This window comes from Argiope bruennichi, chromosome 5, assembly GCF_947563725.1.
Source record: "Argiope bruennichi chromosome 5, qqArgBrue1.1, whole genome shotgun sequence".
Taxonomy (NCBI): domain Eukaryota; kingdom Metazoa; phylum Arthropoda; class Arachnida; order Araneae; family Araneidae; genus Argiope; species Argiope bruennichi.
The window spans coordinates 36179839-36196914 of NC_079155.1; the positions used below are offsets into that span (position 1 = coordinate 36179839).

General features: G+C 28.5%; 1 protein-coding gene across 2 annotated transcripts in view; it reads left to right on the forward strand.

The window, feature by feature from the left end:
* Window positions 1–17076, forward strand: part of LOC129968547 (protein Wnt-5b-like) — a 678623-nt gene that overhangs the window by 475485 nt on the left and 186062 nt on the right. Inside the window, exon 1 of one of the 2 annotated variants that reach the window (XM_056082547.1) lies at window positions 918–977. The exons of the other annotated variant lie outside the window; for it this stretch is intronic. The gene's annotated coding sequence lies outside the window, so the exon portion shown is untranslated. Of the gene's footprint in view, window positions 1–917; window positions 978–17076 lie in introns of those variants that run through there. 2 annotated transcript variants of the gene reach the window in all.

The following is a 17076-nucleotide window of genomic DNA, read 5'->3' on the forward strand; positions in this document are numbered from 1 at the left end:
GGAATTTAATTTTTTTAATTACAGTAATTTTTTTTTAACTCAGCTATTCAGAGAGTTAGAAACAAAATATCTCATTCTTCTGATAAAATACAGACAGTTGTTAGCATCTCGAATAGGCGAATCTCTTATTAAGTTCTTAAATACTTATAAAAGTTCGTATGATTGTAAGGCAATAAATCATTATTTTTCTGTTTAATGGAACAAGACACTTTTACTTGCAGACAAGAAATAATTTGCATTTATTTATTCTTTGTCACAAACTATCATGTCACCTTCATTTTTTAAATCCTTTATAGAAGCAATATGTTCACCTTTCTAATCCCCTAGTTTAATTATACTGATTAAACGTGCCCCTGGACCCTTTTTTACCCCCCCCCCCGACGACATGGGAGGTGGGGCAATAAAAAAATTCTTTGACAAATGAGAAACCGATAAAAGAGCTTTTTCCTTTCCATAAAAAAAGCCAAGCATTGAATTCTAGGAAACATTTAATCCCTACTTGTTTGACAGATCGCCGATTACGGCTTTGACGTCCTTAAAAAAACTGACATCTTTCCAGCCAAAAAAAACCCGAACAGTTCAGACACCCACGGATCGAACTTCGAATCAATAGACATCAATAATCTATCAAAAGGAATTTTAGATTCCACGGTGGCGTCTGGAGACCTTTAAATACTGTCTTTGTCGTGACACATAAAGCTTAATCATTTTCAGTTGGGAAAGGAGAAACAAAAGAAAAAAAAAGAGTGTAGCAAGCAGCAACTTCTGCCTAGAGAACTTTCTAAAGAGGCCAAAATCACGGAAAGATCGTGCCAAATTGCTGGAGTGGCAGATCATAAGTTCCTCTGTGACGTGTTGCTGGAGGTTCCTCCTCTAAATGTGTTGCGTGATGGTGCGAAGCAATTCATGGCTCCACTCTCGAATTGTTGGTGCTGGTCTGTTTAGTTAAACAGTGTGGGATGGTACAGAAGCTATGAGTAAGTTAGTTCCCAGTTTAGTTGCCAAGTGTTTCTAATTTGCATATTTTTGAAAGAAGTTAAGAAGTTTCGGGAGAAGAAAGCAACGTCTTAGCAATTGAGCCGTCAGGGTTTAGGCAATAAATTTTAAGTAATATTTATTATTCTTTAAGGGGAAAGTTAGTGCTTGAAATGTTTTGTCTATTTTTGAATGTGTATTTTCAGTATAGTTTCAGCATTGCATTTATAGTTTGAAACTCTTTTAATCTATTTTAATTTTGTTTTACGTTATTTCATACTAAAGGGCATTGTAAAATCTACTATTTAATTTTTAAAAATTTAACTACATTTTTTTAAGTTTCGAACGCACAATATTTTAAATATTCAATATTTGCAATATTTTGAAATATTGAATATTTAAAATATTGTATTCAATATATACAATATTTTGAATTTTCAAGTATAAAATATGATAATAAAACAATTACAATTTGCATTTGCATTGCAATCTGATTATAATTTGGAATCATTTTAATTGCTAAACGAAAATAAAGTATCATTGGGAACAGGGCGAATTCAGCTTTTTTTGTGAACCACTGTGACTGAATTACTTGGGACCCTCTGAAAGCATCACTCATATGGCTTGTACATTTTAACTTGCCATCCTATATTTTTAATTGTTATAAATACATAATAATAATAATAATTATTATTTTTATAATTAGTTTATCAATAATTACTTATAATTAAGACTTATTGAATTCATTATTTGTTTTTCTATCTTAAACATAAGCAAAAAGTCAATAAAAGTTTTTAACAATAAGATATTATCGAAAAAGTTAAGGTTCCAACGTATTAAAGAAAATGTAATTGGCCGTTTTTTTTTACCAAAATCAATTTATTATTTAATAATTATTGTACTAGTTTACTTTTATAATTAGTTAATCAATAATTCTGAGACGCTTTGAATTCATCATTTTTTTCCTATCATAATCATAAACACATAGATATTATCGAAAAAGTTAAGGTTCCATTGTACAAAGAAAATGTAATTGGCTCGTTTTTTTAGCAAAATTAATTAATTAATAATTATCATAATAGTTTACTTTTATAATTAGTTAATCAATAATATCTTATAATTAAAACATTTTGAATTCAGTATTTTTTTTCCTATATTAAACATAAGCATACAGATACAAAAGAAAATGTGATTGGTTGGTTTTTAGAAAAATTAGATAATTATTTATTCCAAAGTGATATATAGTTTTTCTTCCTAATATTTAATTGTCTCTTAATATTAATTTATCATTTGATCTATAAATGATAAATGAACATTTAAATTCTTTATTCTGGAACCCTTCCTTTGCACCTATTGTAGCTTGCCTTTGTTCCGCCACTAATTGGTGCACAGAAAATGCAAAAGACACCTGCCGATATTTTCTGCATTTTCCTCTATTATAAATAAATATCGTAATTGTTTTTTTCTCTGGATTGATGAATGACAGCTATAAAAATATTAATTTCTTTTTTATTTAACCAAACCTTTTCAAGTTTTAAAATTATTTCATGTTACATGTCTCAATTCATAAAGTATGTAAACATGGAATTTTACTACCATTTTTTTTTCATTTATTTCCTGACGCGCTGAAGTTTCGAAATTTTGTGGAATTGTATGTTTCCGATGATGATAGAATAAGGTAACTACATTAAAATGACGATATTTGGCGAAAATATCGAATAGTTTTTAATTCAATATTTTAAATTTATAAAGTTTTCTTTATAAAAACACTTGAAATTTGTGTCTATGTCCGTTATTTGTTGATCTACCTTCAATTTTATATTTGTATAATATATGTTTTAATCATATTTTGTTCTTTTAAATGCTCTATTTTCAAAACCTAAATTTCGTTAAAATATTATTAAGAACTTCGTAAATTAACCTTTAACCCATATTTTTTTTTCAAATTTGGTATAATAATTTCTCAGTATGTTCTATAGATCCTGAACTAGAAAAAGTTTAAATACTTCATGTTCATTTAAAAAGATTTTGAAGTCTTTTTAATACTTCATGCCGTGAAAAACAATTGTAAAATTTCATATAATTTATAGCTAAATTCCAATATTTAAAGATTGGATAAACATATCACCTATTTCGTAGTTCGAAACTACTTAATACATTTCTTAAATTCTCTGAAAAATTTTGAACAAATAATTGTATAAATTTATAAGAAAAAGATTTTTGTTTACATCCCTTTATAGCCAAGAGAAACCGTTTTAATTTTTTTCTAAACATTTTTGATTTTTAACTTATATATTTTTACTCCATAGAGTTTTTTTAAAATCAATTTTTTGAAAGAATTCAAAATGAGCATTTCATAGCATTTTTCAAAAAGTCGTTTCTATCATAGTCACATATTCTTATATTATAAAAAAAATGTCAAATAATATAGTAATTTGAAGTGAGAACGCCATCTATTGCACAATTTGAAAAAAACATTGATCACAACATTTTATAATAACATTAAATTAAGAATGCAATAAAAGAGTAGAAAATTAATATTAACGAATAAAATTGTTTGCATTTGTTAATATATTAAAATACAAAGTAATTTTTGTACATCTCCTTCATATTTTCACTAGTTTGAATCTCATTTTCTGTATTTAACTTTTTATTAAATTATTATTAAAATTGTTGATAATTTGCATGAAAGATTTTATAACACCCACTTTCTGAAAAAAAAAAGAAAACTATTAAGAATATCCAGTTTTAGTAAATTAAAAGTTTCTTTATCGTTATATTTGTTTATTACTTTCAAGTATACTCCTGAGAAATATCTTAGTTATTTATGAAAACTTTTTGCAACATATCAATTCGATTAACTACTACTCTTCTAAAAGAATTATGAAAGGTGAAAAACCCACTTTTGGAACGAGTTTCTTTTTCTTTTCTTTTTTGGCAACCGTATTAATTCCTGAAGTCTTTCTGTTTGTTTTGGCTGGTTTTCAATAATAGTTGGATTCCAGCATTCCTTCTTCAAATTACGACTCTGTCTTTTATCATAACCTTGTTTCCTTTATATTAATCACTTACCAAAATTTATCTGAAACCCAGATATCTCTCCAGATATATCAGTCAATAAAATATTTAATGCAACCAACTTTTTGATGAAGGTTAAAGAAGGCATCATAATTTTTTGGGGCTGCGATGTTATTTCTTATTTTAAATCCTTCCTTATAAATATTAATTTCTTTAATTAATATACTTGATCATTATAAAATCTTCAAATTAGGATTCTTTTCTTTGTCAATTTTTTTTAATAAATCACGCACCCATGACAGTTTAAAATATTTCAAATATCCGTTAGAATATACCGTATTTGCAATTTGATGATGAAAATTTAATAAAATAATCAAATACAATACATCAACATTTTGACCAAGATTAAAGAACAATTCATATTTCTGTTGTGATGCCATTCCATATTTCAAAATCTTGTCATTAATATCCTTGAACAATCTCCTTAATCTTTACTAATCTTTTGTACATTACTTTTTCCTATTTATTCCTTTTTGATAACTCGTAGAGAAAAAAAGTTTAATTGAAATCCAGATATCTGTCAGGATATAAAATATTTGAAATTTGATATTAAACAATTTAATAAAATAACTAAATGCTATTATACCACCTTTTGACAGAAGATCAAGATATATTTGTGATATTTTTGCTGAGTGGTATTCTTCCATTTATATCTATAACCTTTAATAAACTTCAAATCATGGTTTCTTTCATTACAATCTTTTTTTTGTATGTGAATCATACACTCGCTAATATACCATAGGTGTCCAGTATCTGTCTGAATGTGTTATTTTGCAACTAGACAATAAAATAATAAAGTAATCAAATGCTATTACACCAATCTTATGACCAAAGAAGAATTAGTCATGTCATTTCTTCTGAATGATATTCTTTGTTTTAAATTAATCCTCATTGAAATCTTTCGCTTATCTTTATAATCTTTATTGAGCCTCAATTGACTTTTTTCACTGTTATAACTATGAGTTTTCGCAAATTAATCACAAAAATTTAATTTATATCCGCATATCTGTTGAGACACACACACATGGAGTTTACAGTCTGACAGTCAAAGTACGATAAAATATCCAAAAACTGGATACATGCCTTTTTTTTTTTTTTATCAAGATTGAAGGCATTTCCGATGTGATGGTATTTCGTATTTCAAATTCCTTCCTATTAATTATTTTCATTAATAATTATTAATATTTAAATCACGACTCTTTTCATTGCCATAAAAATCTTTCTTCGTAAATCACTCACGAAAATTTAATTCACATCCATATATCTCTCTAGATATATGTATGATATTTATAGTCTGATATCCAGAGTCCGATAAAATACCCAAACGCTCCATGCCAATTTTTTGACCAAGATTAAAGAACTCGTTCCGGCATTTCCGCTGTGGTGGTATTCCATGTTTCAAATACCTCTTTATTAATCTCCTGTATGGCAACATTCGGAAATATCGTCTGCTGTGGAACAATGGATGATTCCTGCAGAACTCAGGAGATCTTTGAAGTAGGGTTCCCAGTATTAATAACTATTGATTGAAGCCTAGGGTTGGCGGAGGGTGGAGTGATGTATTTGCTTGTCAAAGGGACCCCGGAAAACCACCAATAGAGAACACAATTCGTTTGAATGATGAAAAGCTGTCTTATGACTCAGAGCCATTAATCTACCTGTTATGGAGCATATTCATTTGGGGCTGGCTCGATGACTTTTCCGTGAGGGCTATTCATTGCGAAGGGGGTCACCACTTGGGAAATGACATCCCGAATTAATTAATATGGATTATTGGAATGTCATTGGAAATGTTAACTTACGCCCAAAGGTATAATTTGATCAAATAATTAGGGGAAATGGATTAGCGTTCAACTTTGGTTTGTTGCAGATAGTATCATTAATTAAGATGATTGGTGGTTGATTTTGAGCGGCTATGTTATGTGGTTTTTGGAAACTCAAATTGGTCAGGAAAATGCTTTTAATTGCATTAGAGCAAATCTTAAAAAATCTTTCAAAAAAAAGATATACTCAAATGAAGTGAATAATAAAGGAAAGAATGTTGCTTTGTTTGTAAAATCTTGTAACCTTTTAAATGGATGGTAAAGATAATCATAAGAAAGGAACATTAATAGCAGCTTAAAAATATGATGTCAAATTTTTGGTTTCGAAATTTTGTGTAAAGTTATCGGTAAATATATGTAAAGTAATATAATGTAAAAATATAATTACATTATATTGTAAAATATAACGCATTATATAATGTTATATTGTTACAATGTACTTTACGTTATCTTGTAAAAATATAATGTAAAGTTTTTGTTTTCCATCGCTTTTTGTACACTTTATTACTTTGAAATTTAAGTTTTTTTTATTTCATGATAGCTAATCTTCACTATAGAAATCACCGTTGATTTCAGTCGAATTTAAGGAATTACATTTTGGCAATCAAAAAATTATCACAAGTAAAACGCTATTATGAAAATCATGTAACTATTTGCAACCTCTTGATCATCAGTAATATATATTCTATGCTTTATGCTTAATTTGCGATATCTTGATTCTACTCTAAAATGAACTCTATTTATTCGTCTAATTTGCAGTCTCAACAAGCTTCTATAAAATACTTTCTTTTTATGTTCTTAACTTGTAATCTCTTGATTCTTCTGCTAAATAAATTCTATTTATTTTGGAAAATTTGTCATTTAATTTGGAACCTCTTCATGTTTTCTATAATATTGCCTTTCATTTCTAATTAGCAATTTCTCCATGTTTTAATGCATTCTATTTAACCACTAATTTGTAACCTCTTGATTTTTCAGTAAAACACATTTCCTTTATGAATCTGATTTGAACTTCAAATATTCTGTGAAATACTCTATATTTATGCATTTAATTGCATACCTTTGATACCTTTGGAAAGAATCTCCTTGACATTAAAATTAATGCGGCTGAAATTTCAACTAATATCTAACAGAAAGTTTTTTCCACCTCTATTTCAAGTCGTGGAAAAGTTAGATCAATTTTCTGTTCCTCCTGCGATACGTTTACCTTTTCTTCTCTTCCCTCGTTAAAAATAAAGATGGTCACTGCACATAAAGTGATAAGATTAAAAAAAAAAAAAGGAGTAAAAGTATCTCCAAGTTGATTAAAATAAAAATAGATGAGCTTCGTAGAGATTATAGAGAGACAATTATAAATGCAATAGTTTTCTGTATTGTCCTTACACAGAAACTTGCTGCTGTTGCATCCTATGTACTATCAATGAAGTAAAAATTAAATATGCCATTATTATCGCCAAACAAAATAATGGATTGCAGAGCCAAATAAAAATTTTGAGAATAATACCACTTATTTTGATGATAAAGCCTTCCAAGGTCAATTTTATAAAGTTCAATTTATAATCATCATCTATCAAATATCGGGCGTTGAAAATATTTATTCTTAAAAGTTTAGGTTTAAAATGTGTAATAATTAAATATTTCCCAGATTCTCTTAAAAAGAATTAGTATCAACTAGAGAATTTCTCTAATATGAAAGACTATTTTTCAGAAATATGCCGAACAGAAGTTTCTTCTTAGTAAATTCAGCCTCTTTATTCGATGGCCGCAAGTTTTAATTTGAATTCCATCAAAAACCCATCGTAAGTGAAGATTGGTGTGTGTTAAATCTCTCACCAATCAGTATCTTCGTAAAGGTATTGCATAGAATTTAGATGAGGAAGTTCCATCATCTCATCGTCTGAATACAATCACAAAACAAACCCATATAATTTCAAAATGAGACTATTAAATCCTTGAAGGGAGAAAAAAAAAGAACTGTCTGTGGAATTATACATTGAAAAATCTGTTCTACCAAGAGCTCTTAAAGCAGTCAACGATGAAAGTTTAAAGATCAAGGACAAACCTTTTTGATTGAAATCATGATTTCTGAATTTTTTTCCTCTGTAATTTAAAAAGTTCTTTTTGCAACTATTTTGTACATATTAAATTGATGAATAACTTCATTTATAGATTTCTAAATTGTGATGTTAGCTTGAAAATTCACAGTTTCAAAGTTTTCCCGGCGTCCTGGCATAGAGGTAGCGTGTCATCTGCGCGTCGCGGTTTGGGCATGGTTGTTCTTCATCTGTGTTCTATCTGTAAGGTGTATGAATGTGCCCTCCTATAAAAAGGGGTTGTGCAAGCGAATGTGACGAATGAGTAGCTAAGACGCACTCCTGGCCCTAGGTGGCGCTACTGCAAACAGGAGACGCTCTTTCGGCTAAAATCGCCGACTTGTCAGCAAGTTTGTCCATGACAAGTGCCATAAGAAACAGCGACTAAAAGTTCTTAAAACGATTGATCAACAAAGTAGGTTTATGAATGAAGGACGCATTTTTTCGAATAAAATGACTTCTGATTTCTTTCTTTTCATGACTTCTTTTTTTTTTCTTCCTTTTTTTTTTTTTTTTTTTTTGTAATTTGAAGAATTCTTTTAGGAATTATTTTGAACGTGTTAAATTAGTGAATAGATTCCTTTTTTAGTTTTCTAAATTGTGATTTTAATTTGATATATTGGTTTTTATGAATTTTTTTTGTTGGTACGAGCCTTTTTTCATTATATCGGTACATCTTACCAGATTCGGTACATGTTAAATACATTGGAGGGAAATGTTCTCTCATTGATGTGGTGCAGATATTTGGAGCGGAAGGTGTCAGCTCGTCCTCATCATTTGATCACTTTTTAAAATTATGAGGTTCATCCTAAAATAGTTCTAATTCTACTTTAAAAATGAGAGATTATTATAACTAAACTAAACTAAACTGATCTTGTAAAAAAATGCTCCAAAGATTTAAAAGATTAATTTCAAGAAATTGAAGTTTTAAAATGTTACAAATTAAGAAAACAGGATGTGATATTCATATATTCACCATATAATTTTTTTCCTGCATGAAACATAAACTTATGTATTACCACTTAAATTTGTGTATTATGCGTATATACAAATATGTGTATTTTGTCTTGCTCTGTTTGCTTCTAAATTGAGTTTATGAGAATGATAAGTCACTAATGAGAAATTAAATATTTATACAAAATAGATATAAATATATAAAAAATAATTTATATAAACATTTTTAAAAAGTATGTCATAATTTATTTAAAATAAAATGTATAAAATATATTTTAATTTCTATTTGGTTAGTAATAGATGTTTGGATATATAATTTTATATCTATTTAATTTTCTAAATTTATTTTCCAAATTTGATAAAGGGAAAATAACTTTAGCCCTTTAACTTTTCCCAATAGATTCTCAAGCTTTTCCGAAATAATCAAAAATATCTTGAAACTATAAGATTTAAAAAAACAACAACTATAAGATAAATTAAACTTGATCAAGTTTAAACGATGATTTGTAGATAATCTCTTGATAGTAATTTATAATATTCCCCATTTTGAATCATTGACATTAAATATCTTAAACCACTAAAATAATTAATAACATATACGGATAATTGTAAGATAAATTTAAAATTTTTCAATTTTAAAGCAAGGGGGAAAAACTGAAACCTGGCTATGTTTCTAAATTTATTTTAAACCTGTTTTGAAATTTCAATCTGTATCATAATGAATCCACTTAGGTTAACTGCAATCAAAACTGCGTGGTTGCTCTAAATACAGCTGGTTAGAAGAGTTATAAAATTTCACTGTTGATCAATTCAAAAGTGCTTAGTACTAAAAAGGAGTGGTTCTTTTTTACTTTTAGCGGTGGCTAAAACCAGCTGCGTTTAAGTGTTAAAACAGATTGAGATAAATGTAGTCTCGAGAGAAGATAATCTGAGAAATTATTGAAGTGAATGTCCCATGAAATTTTTGAAGGCGTGAAGAGGAGTGTCCTTTCTCACAGATAAGAGTACCGAAGACAGAAGACTTCTTAATGCATAGATCACATGTTATGTTACACTTAACATTCAATGTTATGCTTCCATTTTGTTTCTGTTTCTGTGAAAGAATTATTTTCTTTTAATGATAAGCAAGAAATCGTTTCCTAATTTGTAATTCCTTGCAATAAATTTTCTTGGTTTTTGTTTTTTCTTTAGCTATATAAAAGAAATGGATACATTATTTTTGCAATTGGAAATTGATTCCGAATACAATATTTTTTTTTATCGTTTGATTCAAATCTTATAAAGAAAAAGATAAATACCAACTTAATTTTAATGGCGTAATAAATGCAATTGAGATGTAAAAAAAACCCCAGAAAATTTGAAACCTAGAAATACATTTTAATAATTATCTTGAAGAAATAAAAAAATAATTAAATTAATCGCAATTTATTTTATTTTATTGAGTTCGGGTGGAATCATTTTTGTGCATTCTCAAAGCATGCGTAACACTCAATGCATACGTATATAACTGTGAATATATATATATATATATATAAAGAGAAAAATCATAAATGAACTCAATTTAATATGTTATTCGAAACAAACGGAACAGAAAAAAAAACTGAAAATTTGAAACCTATAAATAACTTTTAATAATTATCTTGAAGAAATAAAAAAAAATTAATTAAATAAACCGCAATTTATTTTATTTTAGTAAGCTCGGAGTGGAAAAATTTTTGTGCATTCTAAAAACATACTTAATTGGTAATAAAAAAATGCTTTTTTGTGAGTAAAATTGTGGTTTTTCAGGAAAGGCATCTGTATAGATAAACTTAAAAAGCAAGAATATTAAATATAAATACATAAGAAACAAATAAAACAAATAACGCGACTCGAATTGGTGATCCGCAACCCTCGCTTCAGTTATGCTGTCCTGACCACTAACTTGCATTGCCCACACTTGGAAGCGGAGGTTGAATAAGCTTATTCTAATAGTTAGTTATATATATATATAAAATTTTTTTTGTGAGTAAAATTGGTTTATTTTCATGAAAGACACCTATATGGATAAACTTAAAAAGCAAAATCTTATCTAAATATAAAATTTAATCCAAATCGTTAAAGCCATTTCCTAGATAACGAAATAAATATATATGTTACCTTTAAAGTATGAAATCCGTTATTTTATAGAATACCTAGTTATTCCATGAAATAACTGATCGTGTCCGTTAAAGTGTAAAACTCTCTTGTATTTCATGGTTTAACTAGTTATTTCATAGAATAACGATCTGCAGCTCGTTGAAGTGTAAAATAATCTACAGGGTGTTTATAAAGTCCCGGACCCATTTTGATGTTTAATAACTCATAAAATAATAAAGATATAAACACACTTATGACATTTATTGATGGAATAACTCATATATTTTCCTTTTCAGGTTTGAATATTTTTACTTTTGTAAATATCGTCTGCGCGTGTGGTTAATTTCAGATAATTTCATTTTCCAGTCTAAATATCTGCACTTTTCTAAATACCGTCTGCTTATTAATTGCAGTTTTCTCTCTTTTGTTTTTGGCAACTATTGCAATGTTATGTTTACTTTTGATGTGTTTGTTCTATGTAGTACTTTTGTATGTGATGTTTTATTCGAGCGGATATTAAGGAGAATGCATACACCACAAGAGAAAGCACAGATTTTATGTTGGTTCATAGAAATGAAATCGATAGTGCAAGTACAGAGAAATTTCAGAAGAATTTACCAAAAAGATCCTCCATCCAAAAACAGCACCTTGCGGTGGAAAAAGAATTTTCTAGAAATTGGAAGTATCGAAGATAAGAAACGTTCCAGACGTCCTTGCACAAGTGATTTTGATATGTAAACTGATAACCGAACGATAGACCTAGGAGGATGGCCTTTGCAACAGATATGCTAAGGAGGATAGAAGATGCTGCTGATTTTCTGAAGAGCATAATGTTCTCCGATGAAGCATCCTTTCATGATTCTGGCATTGTTAATCGCCATAAAGTGCGCAAATGGCTCTGTGGATGCCGACATGCTTGTCGCTACCTGGCGTGAAATTGACCATCGACTTGATATTCTCCGTGCGACGAAGGGGGCACACGTGGAAGTTCATTGACAAGGGTCAAGAAACTTTTTGAGTCTATTTAACCATTTATGTTATTAATTTAAATCTATCTTTATTATTTTATGAGTTATTAAACATCAAAATGGGTCCGGGACTTTATAAACACCCTGTATATCATATATCTCGCACGACAAATACATTTACCTTCCACCCCTACTTCAATTATGTTTTTGTTTGTTTGTTTTAGATATAAAAATGTTTTTGTTTTAGAAATAATGTTCTTTGTAATTCCAAGTGTCATTTTAGTAATCCTTGTTGTAAAAAATGATTTTATGGTACGTTTCCATAAATACCATTTATACACTGCATAAACTAGATAAATTGCTTTTTTTTTCATTTTAATTGTCTATCATTAGTTTAATTTCATTTTAGATAAATTGTTTATTTTACACTTTAACTGTCTCTCATTAGTTAATTTATAGAACACCTAGTTATTTCATAGACTAACTAGTTAAAGTGTCAAATTAATAACATATTACACACTTTAACGGACACGATCAGTTATTTCATGCAATAACTAGGTATTCTATGAAATAACTGCATTATATACTTTAACGGTAACATATATACAAGAATTGTTTATTTAAAAAAGATATAAGATTAAAGTGAAAATATCAGTTATTCCAAACGATTTTTATTTCTCCCAAATTTTCGAAAGTTACAAGTTATTCAAAAGATTTTAAAAACTGCAGAAGTATAATTGCCCTTCCTCAGTGAGCTATTAATAATTGTTAAAGAAGGATACAAAAAATTAATCAAACATTGCTAAAGGCAAAGAAAAGACAAATAAATAAATATGCAATATTTTTATTCAATAGTAATAGCAATTTTAAACATAAAATAATCATTTCTGTAGACAGAAGCAAAGTTTTCAATTTACGAAAAATGAACTATTGAATTAATTGCCACGAAATTTCCACAGATTCTTCTCTTGTGGTAGTAGTACTAGACAACAAACTTTAAAAGATTATATTCAATAGTTTGGATTTCAGTAGAATACAAATTATTTATGTACAAATTATAATTATCAATTCGTACAAATTACAAATTATCAAAGTACAAATTAATTATTAGTACAAATTATCAAATTACAAAAATCATAATTCAAAATTCATTAATATCAAATTCGTTTAATTACGTTAAAATCTAGAATTATGGAATTTGTTATGCCTTTTAACAAGTCGTAGAAGGTCTGATTTCAAGATTTTTCTGGCATGGAGTTGGTTATAAAAAAATTCTCTAAAGACAGGAAACATATAACACAGGTTACAACTGCTACTACATGATAATCCCAGTAAAGCTGTGGGAATCAAAATAAGTATCACTTTTATTGCGATTTGAAACCTTTTATGACTCATAAAATGGACAAAAGGTGTGAAATTATCTGAAGGGGAGAAATGTTTAATCCGTAGGTTAGCTATGATTAGACTGTTGTGTAACGGGAGGTTTGGTAGTAAAATTCCATACCTTTATTATTAAAACCTTGGGGGGGGGGATAAATACTTATTTTCCGGAAAAAATTATTGGCTAAATCGTTTGGCCTTGCGTATTACTGCCATCGTTGATCGTAAAAATTTTGGAAAGATTTCTATTGGATTTCGAGTGAGTCATTTATTGGCAGATTTATTTCTAAGAACTTTTTGGTTTTATAACTGTGAGTATGCTTTAAATCTAACAAGACACATTGCAACTAATTTTTAAATTGTCATTTTTTTTTCTTTTTGCAACTCTAAAATGACGATAATTTTTAGTTCAAAAATAAAATATTACTAACTATTGGATCCATTGCATTTTTTATTTCACTTCCTCTACATTTGCAAATCGAAAACTTTCATTCGATTTTTCATTAACTTTTTGATGTATTAAGATTTGAAAGTTTGTATACTACCGATGATGATACAAGACTTCAATATTTCAAGAATTGTTGCTTAATTTTAATTTAATGAGATTTTAGTGAAAATCTGAGAAAATCTGATTAAAGATTATTATAAAAACTATATAAGAAGAAAGATAATTGGAAAATATATAAAGAGACTAACAGCGGAAAATATTAAAAAATTATTTTTAAAATATGCTTTTATTAATATAATAGATTTCTAATCAAAAACCCGGAACAGAAAGAAAAAATATTGTCGTTAAAGAATGATGCTTTGAAAACAATAATAAAGGGATCAAACCACAATAAATCAATATCATAAGAAAGAATTTTTTAAAAGAATTATTAAAACCATAAATATATTATAAATACAATCAAAATTCCAATTTAATACATAAGAAGTATTGTATCAGTGCCTCAAACATTTCCAATATTTGTTTTAGTCCCGAGATAAAATAAAAAAGAACGCTATATTCAAGATTTATTTTTCATCTAATAAAAATGTTTATTTTTTCCTAACTTTTTATTTTATTGTTTGTCTTTGAGAGTAGAATTCAAATAATAAAGTGAATGTTATTTAAATCAGAAGATAAGAAATGCCACAAAGGATCAAAGATAAGCACAGAGAAATAAAAAAGTAAGTTTAAATATACACATAAGTAAAAATAAAAAAAATACTTATCAAAACAAGTTTTTAAATTAAAGATAAGAATAAATAACAAGATGAATTACATTCACAGAATTTTCGACACATGTGAATTTGAATGAAAACCATTTTAGTATATGATTCTAAAGATATTTTGATGCAGATTAAAATATATAATTTATTAACGATAATCTTCCTATATCTCAAATTATTGATTAGTTTTAAGAAACAAATGCATTATATAAATTATAGATAAATTTATTCATCTTATTGAATTATTTCAAAATAAATTAAATTGCTTTCTAGATTCTTTTCGTGTGGGACAAAATCAAGGTAATGATAAAAAATTAATGTTGTTGTGATTTCCTAAGTTCCCCAAATTGATGATGTTGTGGAATCCATTTATTTGATGAATTCGCTCACACATTATGAATTTTCTAGGTTTCTTTTACATATTAAATTAAGTTTATTTCTGGATTCTCCTCTCGAACTAGATAGACAAAATCATGGTGGTGTTAATAAATCAATGATGTTGTGATTTCCTACATTCTCCAAATTGATGATGTTGTGGAATCCATTTATTTGAAAAAGTCGCTCGTACATTATGGATTTTCTAGAATTCTTTTGCACATTGGCTGGAAAATTTGACCCTTTTCAATAATATCTACAGTTTTGAAACGAAATGATGATGGAAACACAATTATTTCAAGTAGACAATATTTGACAGATGGACAAAGTTGTTCTCTTTGATTAGTATCCTTATAAGAATATTCTAACAATATTTTTTAAATGTAGAAACTAATTCCACAAAATAAGTGAATACACCTGTATAAATATCAGATATTTTTAAAAAAGTATTTTAAACTTAGATATCTTCCTAGAAGACGTTACCTACAAGCTTTGAATGAGTTTTATCGCAGCCGTAGATAGATATATATAGAAATTTAATTTAGAGCAAATATTTCATTCAAATATTAATTTTATGGATGATAGTATAAAGGAATTCTGTCATTTTTAAGCATTGATGGAGCAAATACTACGTAGATAAACTTTAGTTATTCTCATCACATATAAACAGATAAAAAGTTTGGAAAGAGTAAAATTCATAACAAAATATAAGCTATAAATATTTTGGCGATAATTGATTGAATAGAAAGAGAGGCTAACAAAATTCTTTATAATTTAGGAACCATTTTTATTTTCGCGTATACGATGTAAAAATAAAGTATAATAATCATAAAAAAAAAATAGAATTCAAGATTTTGACAAATTCCACGTTTCAAACTTCCTCAAATTCAAAAACTGCTTTTGACATTGTATCTTTCTATCAGTTTGTCTGTGAACATGATATCCCAAAATCGCTTCAAGCTAGAACGGCTTAAATCTGGACAGTGGAATTACGATAAAATTTGTAGAATTCTATTGAATTTTGAACGAAATCTATTCACGTCAGTTTGTTTGACTGTTACAAGTAAACTAGCACAAGTATAACTGCAAAATGCGATGAATTCGGTGGATAAAATTTAATACACATACTTAGTATCTAAAACACAGATGGGCCGGGATAGCCTGGTTGGCAGGGCGTTGCATTCGCCGCGCTTGGGTAGCGAGTTCGAACCCCGCCGACTGAAGACTCCACGTGCGTATGGTGGCTGGTGTATGCATAAATCTGTAATGGTTACAAAGTCCTCCATGTCGAGAGTAATATCACTAGGGGTACTGGATCAGGGGTGATCGTTCTCTGATTCAGGTCTGAATTACGATCTGTGGATGAGTAAATGAAATACATGAGTAAGTCCGTCCCGTTAAAAGGGTTCTGACGTGTGTGTAGCTAAATCGCACTCTTGGCCCCAGATGGGGCTTCTGAAAAACAAGAGACGCATTCATGGCTTAAAATCCCTGACTTTTAAAGTCAGGGGGCTTGTGTATGACAAGTACCATTAAAAACAACAACAAAGCATAGAAATCAAAATTTGAACCAAATCTGTTAAACCATTTTGAAGGATTTTAATCATCTGAACCAAATCCTTCAATGATCCGAATGTACATATTGACCGTCTACCAGTCTGTATTTTCGTATGCATTTATGCACAATAACTCTCAAATGCAATGGCTTAAATCAATGAAATTTAGTATATGGCCGTGTGACTACAATCCAGTGATTACTGACTGCGACTGAGAGTAGTTTTGAGTCAAAATTTGGCGTCAATTGGCAGTCAAAAAGGTGTTTAAAGCATATATTCGTGAAAGAATCAATAAAAATGCTAGATTCACCCCAAAGATCTACATTTCGTAGATATTGTTCACCAAGGCCATGCAAAGTATTCGCGGCCATACCCAAGGTCAACAGTTTTATGCAGAGAAAGAGGGATAAGATCTTTACTGTATAGTAAGCTAGAAAATTTCGGCAGACCATTCTCGTTGGTGTTTTTAAAAATTATTGCACCTATTTGATATAAAATTCAGATTTTAACTTTCTACTTGAGAATTTAAGTGAAAAGTCATTGC